This window comes from Argiope bruennichi, chromosome 2 (assembly GCF_947563725.1).
Source record: "Argiope bruennichi chromosome 2, qqArgBrue1.1, whole genome shotgun sequence".
In the NCBI taxonomy this organism is placed as follows: domain Eukaryota; kingdom Metazoa; phylum Arthropoda; class Arachnida; order Araneae; family Araneidae; genus Argiope; species Argiope bruennichi.
In genome coordinates this window covers 70,309,533-70,333,346 of record NC_079152.1, presented here as the reverse complement: position 1 = coordinate 70,333,346, position 23,814 = coordinate 70,309,533, and the positions used below count along the sequence as shown (strand labels likewise).

Genomic DNA, 23,814 nt, shown 5'->3' with positions numbered 1-23,814 from the left:
TGCCTATAAACATTATCATGTTAATTAACCATATTTCAATTCCAAAACCATCTGTAATGATGAAGGAAATTTTATTGTCCCAATAAAGTTATTATATACTTCAATTTGATAAATAATCATTATGTAAAAATGGTAGAAATTTGAATACATAGATTGTATTATGTCTTCTTAAACTGCTTGTGTTGTGCGAAACAGTGTCAGGCTTGTAATAATTTTAACTCATCCTTTTTTCAGATTCTTCAGTATTTCTTGTCAAACCTAGGTATTACTGTCATTCATGTGTAATTTCCTTAAAATTTACTGAATAATAATAATTATTATGTAAATAGCTATATTTTTAATTCAGGCTCATTCTGTAAGAGAGAGGCTATTAATTATGAATTGAATTTCTAAACTATTAAAAATAATGTGTAGTGATAGAATTTTTCTGCTGGAAGTTGTCAGCACCTAATTCCGAAAAAGATAGGGGGGGGGGAGTATTCAATGGGAAACATTTTAAAAAAATCGTGCAACTCCATTCTAAGAAATGTGGTATAGTTTAGAAGCAAATTCTGTTGAACCAGTATTAATTTTCATGTATTGTGCATGTAAAAAACATAGTACATGTAAAAAAATGGTGCATGCAAAAAAATAAATTAAAAGAATCAAATCTTGAATTTGGAAGAAATAAAATGATACATTATATCTTCTATGTCAACTGTATAATTTCAATGAATATTCAAGTTTCTAATATAAAATTTTTTATGCTTAAAAATTTATTATTATTTAGATTATCTAATAAAGACTTATGTATAGGTCATAGCAAATAGGCCAAGTAGAAATCTTGCTATACAACAAATAGTCTTATCAAATTCTTATCAACAGTTAAAATCAAATTTGTATTAGATGTAGATGCCACTTAAGATTTTGAGCGAAAACTTGAGAAATAAGCCAATTGACTGTTTTGATGAGATTGGTATAATATATCGTCAAATATTAAAATTTCCATTGACTTATTCTTTTATCAAAATGATTTATAAACATACAAATGTTTAACAAATTTTGGATCCTTTCTGTCCCTGATGACTATTTGAGGGATTATATGCCCAATAATAATAATAGCTAATTAATAAACTAATTTTTCCCAATAAAAGAAGATGTTTTTGCATATTTTTTCTAGATTTATAATCATTATGTTTGAGGTGGTTTCTGTATAATGCTTACAATTATGTTTGTTTTTGATCTTTAACTCAGAATTTTTATGTTTCTGCTTCACTGGATCTTAGTAAGATCTATACCGATTGAGAACATCAATGGGGGGGGGGGGATTTGAAACCATTCTTGAGCTAAATGGCTATATAAACAAACATTTTTTAAAAAATATAGGTCGTTTGTTCATTTCTTATATTCTAAGTTATTCTGTTTTTCAATATATATATATAATTACAAAAAGCTATATTTATATCTTTTAGTATCAATTGTTTCATTTTTGAAACCTTTTTACTAATTCATTATAAAGACTGAATAAAAGCATTGTAGATGTGTGTGCCTCATTGTCTCTTGGTAACCAATATTTTCAGATCCAGTCCATCTCAAAATATAAGAAGAATGTGAATACTTTCTTCCTTATCAATCATATAAATTTTTTCTCTAAATGTGAAAGGGGTTTAATATTTAGAGGAAAAATATAATTGAAAATTATAAATAAATTTTATAAGAACAATATACAAAATTATTATAATTGAAATGAAGGCTCTAGAAGAAAAACTAACTTTCAAAACTGATGATATTGAATCATAGATTCAAAATGTTTTGTAGATTGATGAAGTACATTTCACTTTATTAGGACAAATCAATATATAAAATTGCAGAATAGAGCATTCAACTTGCATGCTGTTTTTGGAAAGCTTTTGGATTCAGTATTTGTTGCAATTAGTTGTAGTCTGTCAGTCTATTTTCTTCCCTTGAAAATGCTATGATACTGTGGGCTAATCCTGTTGTTGCAATAAACATGTTAACAATAAAATTCTAGAAAATTCTTCTTCCATTTCATGTTGAAATTTGTTAAACAGCTGTTTCAATAAATCGGTAATTACATAATTAGCAGATATGCCTGAATTGGTTGGTCATCCCATTCACTTTATTTGAATCATTGCAAACTTGGGCTGAAGATCTCATCTATAAAGACAAAAATAATTATGTTTGTCTTTATAGACCAAACAGAAATTAAGAAGGAAGCACTCCTCAAAATTCACCAGAAATATTAGACACTACTGCAGATCACATTGTCTTGCATCTGCAAAATTTGATTGGACTTAAAGACTCATATATTGTAATAATTTGGTTCATATTTTTAACAAAATAAAATATATTATAATTTTTAATCTGTAAAGCAATGTAAGCAAGTCATCTATTGAACTAATTTTTTTTCATTGTGTAATTCATTTTCCTATGCTATAAGTGTTATAATTTTTTTTTTTTGAAATAAATTCCAAATAGTTTTTTTTTCTAAAGTTCTTCAAACATTTGCACATTAATTATATTCATCTGTACATCAAATACTTGTTCTAAATGTTTGGCAACTGATTTGATGAATTTTTATACCACTTGATTTTAAAAATGACTTTTTTTTTTCATTTAATGTAATGATTAATATGCTAATTATCAAAAATGTAATGCAATTGTCAAAACGTTAGATCTATGCAGTTTAAAACCAGCAGTTTCAATATTTAGAGCTAATAAAAGTAACCAACTTGCTAATATTATAATAAGTTTGAAAAAAGAAAAGAAAAAAGTATATTTAAAATTGCATTTTTCTATTTGTCACAGTATTTTAGTTTATAAGCTTTATTTTAATTCATTGAGTATTTTGTATAAAATATCCTTTTTACTCTACAGATGCCCCACAAGAGAAAATATTCAAGTGCCATTTTATTCAAATTTTGATATTAGTATCATTAACTTTCTTAATTTAATTTTTATAAAAATTATTTTTAGAAAATTATAATTTTAATACTTGTTGAAAATAAATTATATAAAAAGAACTTCACATTTTTGCTTTAAAAATGAGGAGTTTGTGTATTCATTCCATGATGTTAGCGAACTTGTAGCTTAATTACTTGTCGTTGGGGAAATAGATGTTAGACGAAGACGATAGCTTTGGTGATTTATCGTTGGTTACAATAAATGTAACATCTTAGGCGATTTTTTGTTGATTAATTGTTAGTGTGCGGGTAATATCTCGAAAATGAACACACATGCACCATTCCAGAAATTTTTAAAATTTTGGCCCACTTGTGTCTTTTGTTTAGTTCATTTCTGTAAATTGTATTGCTGGTGTTTAAAACACTGTTTTAAAATACTGACATTTGATTTTTTTGTAATTAATTTTTTTTTTGTGAATTTGATGTTTAACAATTTAAAAAACTTAGACATCCATGAATTTTCAGGGGAACACAATTAAGAATATGTTGCCAATATTTTTTTCCTGCATTTTAATTTTGTACCCTGAGAAAAATTATACCATTTTCTAGTTTTTGCTTTTATTTTTAGGAGACTGAGAGTTATTACGATTTTAAATGAATACTTCAGAGTTAAATCTGATTATAAACGTTCACAATTAAAATTTGTTTCAAATGATAACTCTTCTTATAAATGAAAATGTTACTAATATAAAGATTAAAAAAATAAAAATGGCATGCATCGACTTTTACGTATTCTATACTTTAGGAGTTAAAGCTATGAAGCTAAATTTTAACAAAAAGCAAACTTTTTATGGTAGCAATGATGAGTATAGTAAATGATGCTCTTTATTTAACAGAATAAAGGACCTGGAAAATAAAATTATTATACATTACATCGTTTGTAAGAAAAAAGCAAAGAATAATAATAAGAATCAATAGCAAAAAAAAGAATTTTAATTATTATCACTCAAAATATAATATGCAAATGAGCAATCACAATTTTATAATTGCCACAAAAATTCTTGTTGTTGCAGAAGCTTATTTTCAAAGTTCTGGATGACGTGATGTTCTTTTATTTTGGAGAAATGAGAATACGCGATTTAATAGCTGTCATTCTCACGTTTGTTTTAAAATGTGACATAAATGAATTAATGTTTTGTATCCATAATCCCTCCCCCTGTAAAAATATCTCTTCCCCCTCCGATAGTTACGCCAGGGGTTCGTAAGCAGAATATCGAATCTAGGATTGGAAGAATGTAGCTTATTAAGAAAGCCACCGAACATAAGATGAATAATTTCTGCAAAGCGTATCTTTTAGTACTTACTTTGAAGTATTACTGATATTTACACTCATGTCCATAAACTAAGGATAATTCAGAGTTACACGGAAATCGAACTCTAAAATACATATATCACCCATAAAATGACTACACATATCTTGAAAAATCATATGCAAATTGCAAGAAGCCACCAGATGACTCCGATACAACGTCACAATCACGAGAGTGTAAGAGAATGATATGTAAGAAATACAAGCAAAGAAGTCAAATTGTTTGCAAGCGCTTTATAAGTCTTTCAGTGCAATAACCTCATAGTTATGACACAAAGGGCGCATTTGGACTATTTTACGTCGTAGCCATCTGGAATGTGGGCGTACAGAGCTGGAAGTATCCGAGGAACTCGGAATCGTCCAGAGTATCATCTCCAGGCTTTGGCAACGATTCCAAGATTATGGTAATGTGAGTAGACGTTACAGCACAGGTCGTCCCTGAGTTACAAGGCCGAATGAAGACCGGTATTTGGCAGTTACTGCCAAAAGAAACAGACGGAGCACAGCATCAGATCTGTCTCGTCAGTTCTCTTCAGCCACTGGTACGACAGTTTCAAGGTATACCGTGTACAGACACTTAGGGTAGATTGGTCTATATGCTCGTAGGCTTGTCAGATGTGTTCCACTTACTGCAACTCACTGTCGCCTGCGATTAGCCTTGAGTCGATACCATGCATTGTGGACACTGCAACAGTGGGCTTATGTGAGGTTTCCCGACGATTCCAGGTTTAGCTTGCAGTCTGATTCTCGCCGGACTTTCATATGGAGAGCGCCAGGTACCCGTTAGCACCAAGAGAACATCATTGAACGACACAGTTACGGTGGTGCAGGATTGCTAGTTTGGGGAGGAATTATTCTGGGCTCCAGAACTGACCTGCATGTTCGAATTGGAACCTTGACAGGCCAAATCTATCGGGACGTCATTCTGGAACAACATGTACGTTTGTTTCAGGGCGTCATGGGCGCAGAATTCGTGTTTATGGATGACAACGCCCGTCCTCACAGTGCAAACATCGTAAACGAATGTTTTCGATCGGAGGATATCACCCGTATGGACTGGCCATCATTCTCACTAGACTTGAATCCAGTAGAGCATGTGTGGGACATGCATGGCTGACGAGTTGCAGCCCGTCAATCACCTCCTACATGTCTACCGGAACTTCGGAGAGCATTGCTTGATGAGTGGTTTAATATTCCCGAGGATCAGATCGATAATTTGATACTCAGCATGTCTAGGCGTTGTATGGACTGTATTGCATCGTCTGGGAGACATACTATGTAACAACCAAGTAATATTGGTTTTTGTAATTTGCTGCAGGGAGCAAAAAGGCACAATTTTTATTAATGATATCAAACATATAGCATCTTTTTTGCTCTTTATCTTTTATTTAATAAATAGGCTTTACAAATAAGTCGCATTTGTTTTGCCTCTGACTCTTTCTTTTCCTGAACTTGCATTATCCTTAATTTATGGACATGAATGTAAAAGAATCTGTATTAATAAGGCTTGGGGCCACCGTCAGTTTATAATACAATTTGGATTCGCCTAGGAATCGAATTATACAGGTGCTGAATAGTGTTCAAAGGAGTGTAGTACCATTCTTCATGGAGATGTGAAAGTTTTCTTGAGAAATGCTGGTGTCGGATATCGATTCCGGATTGAATACTCTAAAACAAACAATAACAGTTCAATATGGTTAAAGTGTTACGGACAAGGCAGATGTTTCATTTCGTCCTCGTGTTCATCAAATCACGATTGGACAAATCCCTTGCATGAATAGGAGCATTATCATCCTAGAAAATTCCATCTCCTACAGGAAGCAAAATTTGCATCATAGGATGCACCTGGTAAATTATGACTTCTCTATACTTCACCTTAAAAACCCTCCCTTTGAGGGTTACGATTGGACTAGTAGAAAACGACGACATGACTTAAATTATCATGACAAATCATCTCCATACCTGATAAAAGGAGGCCATTACGATCATATGCTTATGCAAATGCCTCCAAACGTACACATTCTTGTTATGGAGAAAAGGGTGAAAGATAATTCGTCTGACAGTGCAACTCAACTCTCTTCCACTTATCAACTGACCAAATTTTGAGGTTATGGCATCACTGTAGAGGATGTTTAGCATTGGCATTTGTGAGAAGTGGCTCGGGAATCGCTACTTTGTCGTAAATGTTCTTTGAGAAGATACTTTGTGGCTGCAGTTATTGACATTGGAGATTCTAGATGATGTTTGAGCTCCGCGGTCTCTTTGGCTGCCGTAATGTTCTTTATAGATATTGTTGCGGATTTATTATTTCTGTTTGGGATTCTCTAGATTTTATGGTCGATGCAATAATAAACAGTCCTTTAGTGACAACAGGCGATGACTTTTATTTACACGAAGACACTAACACAGAGAAGACAAATATATACAACCGGGACGAAGGCAGGCAACACACAGCAGTACACTACAACAAACAGTAGCTTACATGTTGTAAACGGTAGTAATAACAGCCACAGCACACAAAGAGGCCAGACAGAATTCAGCAGGAGAGGGAATCTTCGTAGCTTCACTCTACGGTCTCTCCAAACGGCTGCAATTCTCTACTATGTCCTCGCTTTAGCTGCATCCAGCTACCGACACACTACTACACGACTGGCTACTCCTCACAGGACTCGATGCTGCTTCCAAAATAAATACCAGGACTCGATACACAGCTCAGTTCAGCAATAGCTTGGGATTCACAACGCTGGCACTTCGCCAGACTATTCCATCGTTGCTTCGTTATCCTCTCGACGACTGGATAAACGACTCCGATTTCGTTGATTATTGCGGCTTGAGACTGCCGACCTTTTATAATTCCGGGAAGCGGGCCGAGAAGGTTCTGCACCAATCTGGCGCATCTCGATTCCTATTGGCTGAATTCTCGAAGCTCGAAGTTTCCAGTAATATCTATTTTGTCGCCAAATGGTTGTCAAGCTCTGAGATCACTGTCGTGACACCCGACAGAGCTGATCATAAAACGGTCTTTCTTGTGATTGAACCAATCGTGCTGGGAAGCAGCATTACAGGTTTGTTACAATATTACAATCCGTTTCGATACCCGTGGGCCTCTTTCTTTCAATTTCTTCTTCCGTCCACTATTTTGCCTTGTCGTGTTGGGTGTACTTTAGATACCGTGTCTCTAGAAATATTTAAAAACTGGAATGTTTTGGTCACAATTGCTCCAGATAATCGGGCTACTACAATTTAATCTGACATTTTACACTTTTGACAAGACTTCATGCCATACACAACTTCACTAATGCTACCTCATTATAGTTTTTACATTAAAAATTGGTAGCTAGGATTATATTTTTTAATGTTTACGAAGCCCATTTTTAAATGTCACTTTTATTCACAGGTCCCAATATTTTGATAGTCACATTTAGAGTCCTTAGCTAATGTAATATTCTGATGATGTTGTATGGACTGTTTTCTATCTTCTCTCGCATTTTTACTTTTCTAGAAACCCTTTTCCTTCATAATGAGTACATGTGAAAGTTCTCTGGTATGACTTACGAATTAGATATCTTAGTTATGGCACTGTTTTGATGAATGCTCTACGAACTTTTTTGTATCTTCTCGATGTTTCCTTCCAAATCCATTTCTCATTTCTAGAAAGTATTTTTCTTCGTGATGACTATATGAGAAGTTTTTAGTATGACTTTCGAATTAGATTGCTTTGTTATGGCTGTGGTCTAATGGATATTATACAGACTGATTTTATATCTTTTCTATGTCTTCTATTAAATCCATTTCGTATTTTTATTTCAAAATTCTAAAAACCTTTTTTTTTTTTTCATGATAACTACATGAGAAATTTCTCTGTTATGACTAATGAACCAGATCTTTTTGTTGTGGCAATCTTCTGATGGATGCTTACGGTCTGTCTTTCAATACGCAGCAAGGTTCAAGCTAATCAGCAATATAAAAAAAATTATGGCTTTTCTAGACATACATTCTTTTATCGTCCTCAGAGAATTTACCTTATTTAACCCTTATGCTCATTTTGTATAGTATACCATACATACAACTTTATAAAAATATACTACCACTATAAAATAATTTTTAACAGTTTTATTAAACACATGACATTCTAGATTTTTTAATTTATTTTTTGATTTTTTTATAGCGTAGAGAATCTACCTATATACATTTTTTTTCTTTTCTTTTTTTGCTTTTCTTCAAAAAAGCAATCTTGCCACGATAAGGGTTAATTCAGAACTATAGATCACATGTTTTTGTTCTGTTACTTTATAGCAAACAGGCTATATGTTTAGAGCACACTTTTTGATTCTTTTCATCTTAATTTTTACTGTCATAATCTTTAATTTATGAACATGAGAGTATAAATTTTTGATAGCAAATCATAAAAAAAAAAGTATTTTTTCTGAAATCAATCGTTTGCAATTGGTAGAAAAAAGTATTTATGTAGTATTTACTGTAGAGTTAAACTGTACAAATTACACATTATGAGCAAGAAGACGGTAATGCAGGTTTTTATTTCGACTATAATAAAAAAATATACTAAAAATCTGAAAACGAAAAATAAATAAAGGCTAAATGAATGAAGCTAGAAGGATTTTGCTTGTACAGAAGTAAAATAACAAGTATTTGTATGAACTTTGGTAACAATCTGCTATATTTATTACCGCCTCACGATGCTATTTATCAACAATATTTGTGGACCAGCGTCTTCCACTTTTTACTATAATCGGCGATATTAACGGATATAGCATTTGATAACGAATTACACAAAATCTCATTTACGGTAGATAAAACAGTTTGTATCTAATAACTGCATCTATATGCTCACTAATAAGAAGAAAAAACTAGTTTCCATTCATCTTCAGGTCTTCCACTATCTTGATTTGATTGTTTATTTCTCCTGCATTAATGTCATTGCTAAATTTTGTAGCTTGTGATGATCTATATGATAGTGATCTCTTTCTTTAAATAGTATACAATGTTGATAATGACAGGGATTACTTTTTCGTGGGATAATATTCCAGCGGACTCACTGAGCGGAAGTCGTTGAGGCTACGATCTAAACTAGCTTGTTGATTTAATAATAATGTTACTGCCGTGCCATTAAGGGTGGCTTGGAACAGGTGGCTTTTCTTTTTATCGCTCGAAATACTTTCCCATGCAAATGTGAATTAGAAATCTTGAATTGAAAAAGTGTCTTAATCCTGATGGAGCCACCTATAACATGCTTCGCCATTTCACTTCAGCTTCCTTTTCCAATCTGTTATTACTTTTAAACAGAGTCTGGATAGAGCAGAAATCTTTTACACTGGCTGGAAGCTATCGTTTTCCCAACACAGTGTTATGAGTTTCAATGCATAAGCAAGAATCAATTCATCGTTTGCAAGATGATTCGTTTTTTTTTTTTAATTTCATGAATTTCATTAAATATTATGTTATCATAAATATTTACTTGTCAATGGATTTTTTTGTACTTAATTTTGTATTATTTCAAACATATCTTACTTATTTGCCCTTTCTATATTTTACTAGCACATGAGTGGAAATTCCTGAAAAATAAATAATAGTTGAATTAAAATGTGTTAAAAGTTACCCCTGAAGTTGAATGGAATAGTTGAAAGACCAAATATGACTTTTACTTCACGTGAATAACAACGCAATGTTAAAAACGCTTTGAGAATGTGACTCCTTTTTTTTAATAGTTTATTGTGAAGATTATCAAGTATTAGCCGAATTTGATGACCAGCTTGTTCATCCAGAGTATTGCCTATCTTAGCTGTTAAACTTTGAATATGCAAGATATGTATTTAAATTTAACAATTTTGATGAGAGTGAAAAGTATGAATTTAATAGAAATTGAAATTTGCTTGGTAATAAATAACTTTTTCTGAACCTGCTTTCGAAATAAAGCATTTTAATATTAAATGAAAATTTAATATCTGTGAAAGACCAAATATGGCAGCAACAGGTTAACAAGTAAGAAAAATTGGAAATTATTCTTAATTAGGCACATCTCGTGATAAATTACTCGGCGAGTATAATTTTTATATATTCAAAAAACAAGCAACAGTATGGTGGATTATATATTTTTACAAAACCCATGATTTAAATTCACACTTGGATGACTAGATTGGGAATTTCTTTTTCCTACCACCTATTCAGAAGTTAAATGGTGGGCAATGCCAATTTCTTGGTAATGTATATACCAATGCTTGTTGTATTCTCAAAATTTTCTTGAAAGATTAGCTGAAACTTCAGGTCTTGTGATTCGTATTCACAACCTTGCAATTGTTACGAACCTGTGAGGCGGCTTCCCAGCATAGTCGGATTCATGAGGTTCTAGAGCTTGGCGCCAAAATAGATTATACCCGAAACATCAAGAATTTTCCCGATCCGTCCACTAGGAACGGAGATACGCCTCGAACGTTCCTGATTGGTTGAGAGGCTTCTAGCCCCGCCTCCTGAGACCTATAAAAGGGAGCAGCCTATAGCTGGGGACTCGAGCCTCGAACCAGGTCGAAGAGTAGTCGGAAGCGACAGAGAAGAGTGGTCGTGGACCAGTGGAGTCGGAGAGCAGTCGGAAACGACAGTAAAGAAGTGGCCTTCCGGAGATAAGCGGAGCAGCGACGGAGTGAAGCTAGTGCTGAACTAAGCTGTGTTCCACTGTCTGCAGTAGAGTTTGTTGTATGCTGCACGTCTCGGCTGAAGATAATCGTCTTCTGTGCTGTATATAGTTGTCGTCTTTGTGTTGTCCTGTGTGTCTTCGTGTAAATAAATGTCGTTATTTTATTTTCTACTGCCGTCTGGTGATTGAGCGTTCTTCACACCATATAATTTCCACTATCCAAACGAACCCCGGAAATTTCGTAACACAATTTAGGAATCTGGTGTCTGTTTGCTTCCTTGTTTCATTTACTTGTTTGTTGTTAATCGGCCATTGCTCAAAAAATTTTAATGTAAAAGCCGAAAAAATATGAAATTTAGTGTATTCACTGAGTTGAAACTTGCCCATAAGAGCATTACAGTAATGAATTTAATGGATATGTTTCATACTTTAACAACATAAAAATGGTTTGTTGTTGCATGCAATAGCAATTGATCAACTACAGTTAAGAAAGTAAATGTGAAACTGATAGAACAAGGAATTATTGGAATATACCAAATTATATAATAGGAATGAATACTCTTATGTAAAATTTCCAACATCTCTTGGATGATGTACGGTAAATGAATTCAGTAGCTTGGTAATGGATAATGTCGTTTTATTCTACAAGAAAACCCTAATACGCAGTAGCAAAACACCTGCAATGTATACAAGAAGCAGCACACAAGCAGAAAATATTAAATAAATGCAACAGCTCAAATCTTCAGAAAGAACTCAATTACTCTCTTTCACTCTCGACTTGACTTCTACTGTTGATTTCTCACGAGATCAACTTAATTGACTCTTCAAGACTATCTCTCGGCTTTCACCGGACAAAGAAGCTTCTAGAGTCCTAATAGAGATATCACCAAGATTCTTGAATATTTTGGGTCTTTTATTTTCGTGGCAAAAGTCGTCACCAAGGCCGGGACGAATTGACTCAGAATCCATCCTTCAGCAGTCTGTAAAACTGTCTTCCTTAACATGAGACTGCGCAGGAAAGCAATATTATTAATTCGTAACAATACCAACATTTTAATATAAACAAATTATAAAATTTGATCATATCATTCATACTTTTGAATTTAAATTAAAACTGTATTTACTGCAAAATTAAAAATGTATAAAACTTTAACTTTTAAGTGTTTTAAATATCAATGAAATATGTGGTTAAATATTTTACGATAGAATAAAAATAATACCATAGTATCTAGTATCTATAAAAATTGATTATAGATATAAGGAAACCGAAATTTTATAAGGAAACGCTAAGAATAAATGATTGCTTAAAAAATATGACTTAGTAGAAAGTTGAAAAAAATATAACATTATAAAAATTTTAAAAAAACATATAACAAATGAAATAAAATTTTATCCAGTAAGTACGAGGTAAAACAAAATGGGGAAAGAATTAAACTAAATGGGGGTTTAAAAATTAAGGGCACTAAAGTATGAATCAGATTTAGACTATTTAATGCAAGCAATAAAAGAAATTAAAACAATTGCTTTTTTTAAGAGCTATGTTTAAAATGTTAATTACTATATTTACATATTAAAATTTGCGAACCCTTTGAAATAAAAATATAAATGAAAATTCTATTTTTAACATAATGTATAAAGAAAACATTTTTTTATTTTTTTGACTAGCCAATTTTGGCAATCCGCTTGTTCTCTAATAATATTCCTCCAACTTTAGTTAAATCTCTTACACATGTTGTTCCTGATTCCTTAAAAGAAATTATAAAGCATCAAATTATTACAAGCATTAAAGCCTTGTTATTTGAAGCTGACGCCTTTTCTGTTTATTGGATACATTTTCTCCCACCCTCTGGTGTGGTGTGGAAGTTTGGAGAGGGGGTGCCAGCTCAGGTGTCGTCCTCGTCATCTGATCGCTACGAGGTAAGCCCCAAAATAGCCTTAGTGTTGCTTTAAAACTGGAAACATTTTTATTATCTCGTGACATAATAAAAATGTTATGTGTTAAAACCGTAACTGTCCGGATAACCTATCTTCTGCTTGCAAACTGGCTTTCGTGATCTCTTTTCACATTCTTTTTCCTTGTCTGAACAGTGTAAATAATACACAGAATTTGTGTTCCTTGGCTTCTAACAATGGAACAAAATCAGACGATTAAATATTTATTGAAATAATGCAAACAATTTGAAATTCGTTGTGATTATGAAATTTTTGTTGAAAATTATGTAAAATGAAAAGATCTTAAAAACAATAACAAATTTATATGGTTTTTTGGTATTATTAAAATGCTTATTTTTTAATGTTGAACTGTGTGAATTGTATAATATTTCTGCGAGTTATTGCGGAAAAACTCCAACATCTCATTTAATTGGAAAAAAAAATCTCTACGTCTGCACTTTTTTAGCCTCTAATATATATTTATACCAAATCTTGCAGCTCCTGATGAAACAGTTTAGCCTTATCACCAACACATACTAGCAGCTGTTGATAAAGAGTCATAACTTTATTTATTGTTAACTTGAGTGATTAAAGAGGAACATTAATTATATTTTTCGATAATATTGTTAGCGAGTCCGAGCCATGACAGTGGGAGAAAAATGTGGCATAACGTCATTTCTAAGAATATGAAGTAAAAAAGGTCGAAAAAACAAGTTCACGGCGTTTTAACGGTGCAGACAAAGGACTCTTCGTTTTTCGTAGTGACTTTAGAATCAAAATTAATGAATTATTTAGGCTGCAGTTTAAGACGTTAAAGTTACAGTTATTACAAACTGACAGATGTGGGAATCCCTTGCAGCTGTAAAGTTAAAGTGTTTTTTTTTGTTTGAATTTAATAGGTAGAAAATAATTTTATGAACATGGTCCAAATAAAATAATTACATTACATACCTTAAGGTCAATATGATTTAACTGTAATGTTTGATTAGTAAAGTTGCTTTTTTAATTTATTTGACACTTAACGAACAGATTTGGTGTGAAAAAGCGTGTGCGAAATTTCACCCGTGTAATTGAAGCATTTATGAATATGTCCGTTCCCATAATACGGAGAAATATGCTTAAATAATTGATTTTTTTCGTGCTCAAACAGTTATAAGATGTCGAAATTCATCAGAATTTCGGAATTTAAAATTTTGTAAAATAATTTTTTTTTTAAGTATTTCGATTCGAGAAAATGAGAATAAAGCAAAATATATTAGTTTAGAAAATTACAGGAAAAACAACATTGTAAATAGCTTTGAAGAATTTTCAAAGCTATAGCTTCGAAAATCAGCAAAATTATAGTTTTGAAGAATATTTTCAGTTTTTTTATCGAAGATTTTAAGAAATATATAGTTATTCTCATCTTTAAGTTCACCTTTTTATTAGAATTAATTCATTACCAGATGATATATTTGAAGTGAAACAAGTGAGACCAGTGTTACCATTAGGTGGCCCTAAAGGACCGCCTAAGGATCCCACCGTAATGGGGCTTTTGTCCATCCCATGAAATGGCTTTTCTTTTACCGGAGTTTGGGAAAAGTGCCTAATGTACAGTAGTTACTTTCGAAGTATACCGAGAGACATTATTTTAACTATAAAAAAAAATGCGATTTCGAAGTCTTTACAAATCTCCATGTTTTATACCTCTGTAAGTAAAAAACAAAAACGAACATTCAAACAAGAAAACGTTTTTGGAATTATGTCTGTCTGCCTATCTGTGAAAACGATAACTGAGTCAAAAATGCTTTGAACTAGACAGATGAAATTAGATACATAAACTTTACATCATATTTGTAGTTGTAGTAGCAGAAAAAGGCAGGCTGTTCGAACACAAGTGAAACTATAATTACAAAATAGAAGGAAATAGAGAAATATGCTGCACAGACTTAACATTTAAAATTTTTATCAAATTAAGAGCCAGATTCATCAAGTGGTTGCTCGTCTGTCTTGTCTGTGCTTTCGTATGCATGTAAACGCTATAGCTCAAAAATTTAATGACTTAAATAAATGAAACTTATTATGCTATCTTGTGTAATTCTATGCCAAATTTTCATTTCAATCACTGGGAGTAAAAGAGTACATACTTCATAACACAAATCTAATTTTCAAGTATTTGAAATCTCGTGCATAAAATTAACCCATAAAAAAAATCATCAAAAATCTCACGATAGATTTAGTAATCACAAACTGACTACTCCGAATCGCCGGAAGGCACATAGAAAAACTTCAAAGACAGGACAGCCGCTACAGCAACACTGGTGGAAAATATGGTTGTAGGCGATCACCGGCCACGGTACAACGCTTCCCTAAGGAAATAAGTCCTGTCATCGATGTGAACAATCAGACCTTCACCTTTTAGTGTACCTACAAGGATGGCTAGATCCAACCACGATGCGAGGAAGTTTTAGGGAAACCACTTCTGAATGCTGTCGAAATATGACTGCAAGATATTTAAATAAACAATTGCGAATTATGGTGAAACGAATTTCCAAAAATACATTGGCACTTGATGATATCATATACATATATATGTACTGACTGAAAACCATGTTTCAAATTTTAGTAGCCAGTTGAAGGAAATTAAAAAAAGCATGCAACTATGACCCAAAAAAGCCTGATTATTCTGACAGTAGTATGAAGTGAATAAAAAATTACAACTAATCTTGACCTTCATATAATAAATTAAATATTCACAAAAAGGAAAAGATGGAAAATTAATTTTTCAGAGTAAATATCAATATGTAATACATAATTAAATTTAACTTGAAATTTATTAATGGATATGGTAATTAAAGTTCAAAATACAAAGTTGAAAACTACTATTATTAAAAAAAAAAAAAAAAAAAAAAACCTTTATATGCAAGTCTTTCATCCTTCTCATTAAACTCCAACACCCCATTTACGGAATCAAATAAACCTCAGATTCTTATGAGCGTCGGAGGCCTGGAATTTTGGAATATTGGAATGCCTGATTTCCTCTATAAAAGATCATAGAAATCTCCCTTAAAAAGTGCAGCGATCACTTGTATTCTTGAAGTATTAGAAGAAATCAATAAACAGTGTTCACTCAAAGAAATGGCTTCGGTTCTTTCTTTTTTCTCGGAGAGTCACTCTAACAAGCAAAGCATGCATTTCAAGTATTCAGTCAGTGACTTCTGGTATTCTTCTGAGTTTCACGAGGATATAAGAGCATTCCATGTACGGCATTGCTTCAGTATTCAGAGAGTTAATAAGACTGTGACTTTACAGCACAGGTAAAACTCATGGACAGTTACGTTTGTCATGTGATTGTGGTATCCCGAGAATCGATACCATTTCTTTCTCAAAGGCATGACCGTAGAAAAGCGAACACGATTCAAATTGGTGAAATCTTCCATTAAATTTTGAAGTTTCTGAACTTGACATGAATGTTGAATTATTGAACATAAGTAGTTCAGGATTTAAAGAAATAAGTTCCATATAGAATTCTGTGCTCGCAAGCAATTCCTATAACATTCTATATAATGAATAAATAGGAGACATATTTTTTAAAATCTAAAATTTAGTAACTGAGTAATTTGCATATGAATCTACGATAAATGTGAACTTTGTCTATGCCATTTTCCACTCTTAAATATATGCAATATATCCAATGGGAAAGCGAAGTGGCACAACATTTACTTCTTTTTCATATATTAGTTGAAAGAAGATATATCCCTTTTAAGATTTTCCAGAGGATTTTAAATACTTTTAGAAGGTATCTTTTACCCATCACATCTATAGGCATAAATTATGACTATGAATTATTTGCAACAAATATAAAAGTCGATTAAGCATAATATAGAAAGCAGAATAGATAACACTTTTCTAAGCGAAACTCATGTTACCAGCTGACAGTGTGTTAATAATAAAGAACAGCGCCCCATTTCTATATCTAAGAGCAATTTTGAAGTGCATAAAAAGACAAACAGAGAAAACGCCCATGAGAAAATATCAATATTTCTGAATCAAAATATCTCAAAAATATTCAAATAAGACCAGTCAGCTAACATATAACCAATCAATAAGTGCCAATTATTTAGAACTCTCTAAATGGCTCTTATGTCAGTCTAATAATATTAAGCTGAATGTAAAAAGAGATATAATTTAATACGATAGACTTTAAATAGGCCTCATTCATTTAATTTTGGAATGAAATACGCTTCTTTTTGAAAGAGAAATGTAAGACAACATGCAGTTAGAAACAGATATGAATAATTGCTAGTGTACTGTAGGTTATAATGGCGTTTTATGATATGTATTATTCCTGAGGAGATAAATGACAATTAATGCCTTATTTTTATTTTAGAAATAAACACAATGTTGCCTTAGTGTATTTATCTTTAAATGTTAATAAACAAATCCTGCTTTCATTTTTAAATATTAGCAAACAAATTCTGACCTCACATCGTGATATTCAATCTCTATTCCATTCGTACCATTTTATAAATAATTTTTTTTCATATGTGTATAGATATGAGTGATAAGACTACTTTCGCCGGTTATACACATTTTTTTGTACAGCATCACCAGTTCATAATGTTTTAATAAACATAAAGTCTAGTATGCTACCAGCATGAGGTTTCTTCCTAAGTTTGATCATATTAGGTTCTCATTTCTCAAGAATTTCATCAGCAGAGAGGTGGTCACGGGCCATATCTCCAACAGCAATCTCTAGGCAACCGGCACCCTCTCAAATTTGGAAAATGAACCCTGGGACCTCGAACTTTGAACTACGTCCAGCAACAGCCAAAGAAAATAGTGTTCGATGATTGCCACTGCAAGCAGGCGTTCTCTACGCAGAGGAAGTCGTCTGGGAAACGGAAGCAAGTCCCAGAGTGTGTGGTCATTCCCTTCTTCCGCAGGCAGCAACAGGCTGCAAAGAACGGCGACAAAGGCTGTAGGTGAGTCTGGAACAGTCTGTTTAACGACAAACACGAATTAATCTGGTAAATACACTGCGAAATTACTATTATTTAAGATAAGATTTTGTGGAAGTTACGTTTGTTGTTTCGTAAGTTTGAAGTTGGAAATAAACTCAAGAAGGTGAGTCTATCTTCGGCTATTTAACGACAAAACAGATTGAGCTTGTAAAGATGATATTAGAAATCGACAATGTTGAAATTATAATTATTTGTGATAAAATCTGTTGGATTTGTTTTTATTTGATATCAGAAATAGAAATAAATACTTGATGATTGTCTATCTTCGACTATTTGTGGCGAATTTGTTCGAGTGCTTTAATTTCGAATTTAAACTTATCTAGTATGAAATTATCATAATTTGAAGTAAAAATTTGTGAGAGTTACTAATTTTTGTTTTTTAAAGATAATAATGTATTGATAATAATAATTGCTTAAGATATTTTGTAACTGGAGTCTTCACTAATTGATGAGGGGAGGGGACAGATCTTCACCCTCTTCTGGTTGGTAGATGGTTTGGGTTATTTTACAGAAATGTTGGATTTTTTACATTATTTTTAAATTTATTTAAATTATTTATACTTATTTATAATTGGTGTCCTCACTATTTGATGAGGGGGGGGGGGTAGATCCCTCTTTCTCCCATGGTTGGAAAAAGGCTTGGGTTATTTTACAGAAGTGTTGGAATTTTAACATTATTTTTAAATGCATTTTAATTATTTCTTTATTTAGAAGATTGCATTTGTTGTGAGTTCAAGACCATATATCATCAAAATATATCAGATTCATAGTGATTTCATTTATCAACATTTCAGTATGGCTTATAGGATTTTCTTAATTATAAGCAGGACTTGCCAATCTGTTGAAAAATTATTGTATAAATTTTTGAATAATTTCAAGCTATATCATGTGTCATCTGCTTTACGAATATCAAATTTTAAAATTCCTGAAATTAAAAATAAATTTTTTTTTCTGACACTTGCATAAAAATATAGCAATGAAAAGAACAAGAAATTATTATAAAAGTTGAAATCATCTAATTTTAAAATGAGAGAAAAAGATATTTTAATGCATATTTAATAATCGTAGTTAAATTTAATTATTATTTTTAATGAGAAATGAGATTTAAAATTTTAAAATGAGAGAAAAAGATATTTTAATGCATATTTAATAATCGTAGTTAAATTTAATTATTATTATTATTAATTATTATTAATAATAATAATTATTATTATTATTTATTATTATTAATTATTAATTATTATTATTAATTATTAATTATTATTATTAATTATTATTTATTATTAGTAGTAATAATAATTATTATTTATTATTTAATTATTATTAAAAATATTTGAATCTCTACTTCAAAAATTGAATTTTATAATTTTGAATATTAATAGTATGTGTACAAAGTTTCAGAGAGCTTATTTAATTTTTGAAATAATTTTAGTTTGATTTGTTTATATTGAATTAGTCGTTTTTATTTATGTGTATTTAATTTTTTTGTCTTGATTAGAAGTTAATATTTTGCATTTATATATAGATTTCTTAAATCAAACTCCATCTCAACATTCTGTCTCAAAAATGACTAATTTAATGTCAGAATTGCAGAAATTACATATTTTATTTTGTACCAAAAATGTTTTAGTCAATGTCAAAATAAATTTTAAACTTCATATCTGATTAATATAAAACTGATAATTTTGTTATCAGTTATTTTTATAATTTATGAAATAATCCAATTTATAGAAATCTCATCAGTTGCTAGAAAAGGAAAACAAAAAAAAAAAAAAAACACCGAGTTTACTGATTTACGAATATTTGAAAAATACTTTTAAAAACTGTTTCTAAATATATATAAAAATTTGTGCATTAATTTAAAACGATTATTTAAAGCATATTTCTGAAAAAGCTTGTTCATGTCACAATTATTGAATGAAATAGCTTCTCTATAACTGGAAAAAATTACTATTAACTTAGTCCTTATAATTTATTAATATTAAAATATTCTTCATAGATATAAAAAATTAAAAATGAAGGAAAAAAATACATTTAATTTATAAATGCAACATTCGATTTGTCATTCAAGTTTTAAGCTTGCATGAAAGAGAAAAAGTATAAATTACTATCATTTAGTGTAATTAATTAAAAAAAATATACTACTTTTAAAATCTGCTTAATATTTATGCATAGAGTTAAGATTCTCACATTTTAAATGGGAAGTTACTTAAAATGGAAATATCCCTTTAATAATATTTCTATTTCATTTTAGTACTCTTACAATATCTACATTAATATATTTCCAGAATTTTCATAATGTTTTTTTTTTCTAATTTTTCTTTATTTAGTTATAATTATGTTATTAATTATAATTATGTTATAATTAATATAAACTTTACATCTTAAATAAAAAAAATCAAAGAGGGTATAGAAGCTGACAAATTAAAAATCCATGTTTTCTTTCATGCATTGTGCAATTTTCAAAAATTGTAAAATTATTAGAAATATCTTATATTTGATTTTTAATGAAGAGACAAACTGGAATAAAGCTGCAGTCTGATTAATTTATTGTATATTTGAACATGAATGTATATTATTTGAATTAAACTTTAATTTCTTATTTTGTCTTCTGCTGCCCTATTTAAAAATTGTGTAGTTTTTTAGTGTTGATTTATAAATACATTTACAAAGAAATTGAATCAATAAAATTTCTATCTGCAGATTTATCAGAAAATCTGAATAAATACTCAGAGCAATATTTAATTTTCAAATATGAATTTGAATATAATAATTGAATAAGAATTTTTAATATAATAATTGGTTATTTTTTATGTGAATTTTTCGATTCTGAGGGGGGTGGGGCAGGTAGAGCAGAGGAAAATATGTCTGTAAATGAATTCGACATTAGAGAAAAAGATTCTGCTAAAAATTAGTCGTCAGCTGATTTTTTTAATAAAAATTATAAACTTGACACCTTATTATATTTTTAATGGAGCGTTTAAATTGTGCAACATACCGCATTGACTTCACTGAGTTCGATATTTTAAATAAATGCTTTTTTTTTATTATAATCATTTAAGCTTCTTCAATTCGCTATAACTGGATATGTAAGTTTTGGTAAATGTACATCTCTAAAGACTTTTTTAAAAGTCTTTAGACTTTAGAGTCATCATTTTTTTAGTCATTTAAACGTTAGAGTCATCATTTTTTTAAATCTTTAAGGCAATCAGTTTAAATCATGTTTAACCACATATTTGTTATACATTCGGTGATATTTTTTCTAGCATATTGCTTTAAGATCTAAATATGCTTGTGCTAAAAATTGTAACTATCCTACATTTTTTTCTATGTTTTAAAACTATTTGAATTCTTTTGTTATATGTTTGACACAATGCGGCTAAAAATAATTATTTCGCCACTAATATGACTACAACTAATACTAATTATACTGTCAATAATTATATCACTACTACTAATACTAATTAAACTATTAATAATTATGACACCACTACTAATACTATACCAAATCAAATCAAGCTTCGAAAGCGAGGGAAAATACGAAATTTGATACATTTTTTTTTTTTTCCATATAATCAAGTTGAACTGTGATTTTATAAAAACAGCTTATTTTCTTGGAAAATTCGGATTTAAATGCTAAATGTTTATAATTATTTTAGTTCAATTTTATGGTTAAATAAGATTCAGATTTATCAATGAAGAAAACCATTTTGTGATAAAAATGAAGGGGAAAAAACATAAATGAAGTGACATTACAGCAAGAAATTTGTATAAAAAAGTTTTTGTCAAAATTTTTTATTGAAAAGCTCCTTTTTTTCATTAGTTGTCATTTTCTTTTGCAAAAATTCAATTTGTTAAGCAAAAATAAAGCTATATATTTTTACCCCCTCTCTATCTATATATTTAAGAGCAATCAAAAATAAATTTTTAAATCCGATATAATGTTTTATGTTAATATTTAGATTCATATATTTTATTCATTTTTAATATGAACTTTTGTATCATGTTTATTATATTCACATGTACAAGATTTTATTTTTCATATGTTCTTGCTTTATGTAAAGTTGGATATTATCAGATGGATTAGGATATTATTATTATTTTAGAGTTATGCAATTTCTTAATTTTTGATTATTAATTTTACATGTTATTACATTCACTGAGAAATTGGCAAATACAGAACTTTAAATTTGAACTATAAATCACTTGAAAGATGTATATATGCATATAAAAATTAAAAACTCAAAAGGTGCATTGTTAAAAATTCTTATTGTCTTCGAATTTATGTCTTTAATAAATTTATTTTAATAGGGAACTAGTTATTGAATTTAATTCTTTTAAAAATTTCTATGCGTATTCTATGCTAAAAAAATTTATATTCACAATGGAATATAATAAATTTTAACATGAATGAAACAAATAAATATAATGTAAATGCAATATAATGAATGAATTATATATGAAACTAATAAATGAAGTAAAATTGCCGAAGATGATCGATTTTTTTTATTGATTTTATATAAGTTTGAATTGTGAAATTACTTTTACTTTACATCTTTTAATAATTTTAGAAACCTTTACGTATTCTTACTAATTAAGAAAAAAATAAGATGTTTTGCTTCTGCAGAATAACAAGTCAGAGGGAATATTTTTGATTTTTCTGTTTAAAGATTCGTAAAGCTGCAAGCAGAATCCTGAATTTAAATTTTTTAAAAATGGGGCAAAAATTAAGGTAGATACGTTTTTTTTTTTTTAAATGTGTTTTATTTATTTTTCATTTTTATTCATATATTCATTTTCTCAAAGTTTGAGGTTATTTAATAAATAGCATTAATTAAATATATATCTGTTATTCTGAAAATAACAGCTAAAGAAAGGACGACAAAAGATAGGCACAAACTAATAATACCCACAATTTAGAAGCAACTCCACGGGAGATTGCAATTCACAGAATCTATGTGCTCCGAATAACTAACCATCTTCTTTTGCGGTTTGAAATCTGTCTTAAATTTATCAGATTTTGCTTTAAAGATAGTATGGTAAAACATAAATCTCCAACTGAAACTGTGAAAGAATTTCAAATGTGATTTGGGTCACTTTGATGACAGGTTTATTTGGATTACGATATAACTTGTAAATATTTGAGTTAATTTCGCGATTTTTATAATGAAATATATAATATATATTTCTGAAATTTTATTAGCAATAATAATGAGCTATTAATTGTAATTTTAATGATTATTGAGACTATAATAACCCATATACTTATGTTACCTATTCAGTTCCTAATCTTATGAAAATTTAAAAAATAAACTTGGAGACCAAATTTAATTAAATTCAAGTACCTGAATTTTAGTTATTTGACAGACGGTTTGGCAGTTGGTAATTATATGATAAAATAATTTCCCGTTATGAATGATGATTCTTGAAATGAAATAATTATTTTACTTAAAATGAAATTCAAACAAAGTTTGTAGATTTTTTATTTATTTATGTATGAATTAAAATATATATTAACAATTAAAAGTCCAGTCGATAATTGCGTTAAACTCTTTTGAAGAAATATTTGCAAATAATTTAAACGAGTCATTTAAAATATATGCCATAGAAAAGGAAAAATAATAGTCTTTTGAGGCATTGAATTTTAATAACTTCAAAGCATTCACTGAAACTGGAAAGCAGGATTTTATTATTTGTAATATAGGTTTATGTATTTATTATTATGCAAACAATTATCTTTAACAAATCATAAAATTAAAAATCGCTAGTTTTTAAAAACCAGTTGTTGAGAAAGTTCATACATAAATCACATCCATTTTTTTAATCTCAGAAATTGTTCTTTAAATAATTTTTTTTAAATCAACAATATTTTTCAAAAATTATTCACTCATTTGTGAACGAAGCTACTGAATATAATGGCAAAGAGGTAAAATGGCAATGGAACAAGTGATTAAAGAA

At 30.0% G+C, this 23,814-nt stretch overlaps 1 protein-coding gene across 2 annotated transcripts in view; it reads left to right on the top strand.

The window, feature by feature from the left end:
• The first annotated feature begins 17,689 nt into the window (after positions 1-17,689).
• The window catches only part of LOC129956458 (GATA zinc finger domain-containing protein 7-like), an 89,958-nt gene continuing 83,833 nt past the window's right edge, over positions 17,690-23,814 (top strand). Inside the window, exon 1 of one of the 2 annotated variants that reach the window (XM_056068356.1) lies at positions 17,690-17,817. The gene's annotated coding sequence lies outside the window, so the exon portion shown is untranslated. The other variant, XM_056068366.1, reaches the window with a different exon arrangement.